The sequence below is a fragment of the Astatotilapia calliptera genome, chromosome 6 (assembly GCF_964374335.1).
Source record: "Astatotilapia calliptera chromosome 6, fAstCal68.1, whole genome shotgun sequence".
Lineage (NCBI taxonomy): Eukaryota > Metazoa > Chordata > Actinopteri > Cichliformes > Cichlidae > Astatotilapia > Astatotilapia calliptera.
In genome coordinates this window covers 6,377,801-6,379,353 of record NC_137427.1, presented here as the reverse complement: position 1 = coordinate 6,379,353, position 1,553 = coordinate 6,377,801, and the positions used below count along the sequence as shown (strand labels likewise).

Below are 1,553 nucleotides of genomic sequence, written 5' to 3'. Positions count from 1 at the left end.
AAGTGGTTCTTTAGACTGATGCCATAGAAGAACCTTTTTTGGTGCCACAAAGAACCTTTCAAACAATGGTTCTTTGAAGAACTATTTCTTTCAGTGGTTCATTGAAGAACCTTTAAATGTGCCCCAAAGAACCATGAAGAAATGGTTCTTTGGGGCACCTTTATAGGTTTTTCAAAGAACTTTTTTAAAATGGTTCTTTTAAGAACCCTTTTAAATCTTTCAAAATAAAATGTAATTTCAGTAGGGTAAAATAAATACGAGTACAGCATAGACATATATTAATGGTTTATTGCCATTTCGTAGTATACCAAAAGACAAAAGGGCATTTTAACCCTCAGCACAACATCACTACTAATACATGTCACATATTAGTCATTTAAACAGTAATAATTATTTTTTTTACTATACTTTAAATAAATATATATACATATATAAATACTATATCTATAGATAACACAACATGTATTGTTTAATTAATAAAACATCAGAAAGTGATAACAACATTAGAAATAGCAATAGCGTCATAACGGACCAATAAATCAACACATTTTCATTAGCAGATGTTTGCATGTTCAGTAAAAATATTTCAACGAGTTTATGATTAAAATGATTAATGAACTTCAGCGTTATGTAAGACAAGTTTCATGTTGGACTCATTGTCTTTTGTTAGTCCAGTTTAGGACAATGTCTCATATTAAATATATGTCATATCAAAACAACCACACACCTGCAGTTGTTTCAGTTTTTCACAGGTGTTTCCTGTCAGCTGGTCAACCTCACTCAGGTGGACATCCATATCAGCCAACCAAACGACAAGCTCCTCCCTTTGTGCTTCAAATCCCTCCCACTCTGAGACAAGGAGCTGAGATAGAGAAAACAAGGGTCAATTATAAAGAAGAGAGAAAACCGAAACCCTCCTCAGAAGGTCTGACTCGCATACCTGCAGTCGACCTGTGATGGACTCCTGTTTGGCGTTCACGTCATCCCAGCAGCGGCCGCACTCCCTCGCTGTTCCCAGCAGCAGAGTCTGCAGGGTGCCCTGGAAGAGCATAGTTAATGTTCGACTCCTCCTGGTCAGGCTCTCCAGCTGGGTGACCCGAGGTCTCCCCTCTCGCTGCCACCTCTGAACACACATACAAAAATTGCATGTGAAGCAGGAGGTGCAGATTCTTTTGCTATTCTTTTCTAAATCCAGGCTTAATCACGTGGGGGTATTTGGAAAACGTTTTTGGCCAGCGGACGACTGTTGTCTCGCGGAAAGTCAAATCAAATGTGTGCGATACACAATCAATTTACAAGAACACATTATAAAAGAAAGTGCCTGATTTTAACTGAATTCTGCATCAAAACAGGGTAACAGAATTAAAACGAGTGTTTGCAGCAAATGTGAGCACAAATGATAAATGGCCTGTATTTGTATAGCGCTTTACTAGTCCCTAAGGACCCCAAACTGCTTTACACATTGAGTCATTCACCTATTCACACACTGGTGATGGCAAGCTACATTGTAGCCACAGCTGCCCTGGGGCACACATACAGAGGCGAGGCTGCCG

At 39.2% G+C, this 1,553-nt stretch overlaps 1 long non-coding RNA gene across 1 annotated transcript; it reads right to left on the bottom strand.

Annotated features, from left to right (window-relative positions):
- Positions 1-268: 268 nt before the first annotated feature.
- Positions 269-1,123, bottom strand: LOC145429369 (uncharacterized). The gene is made up of 2 exons (XR_013909599.1): positions 941-1,123; positions 269-862 (listed from the first exon to the last, which is right to left on the bottom strand). It is a non-coding gene; the product is annotated as an uncharacterized LOC145429369 (long non-coding RNA).
- Positions 1,124-1,553: the final 430 nt, after the last annotated feature.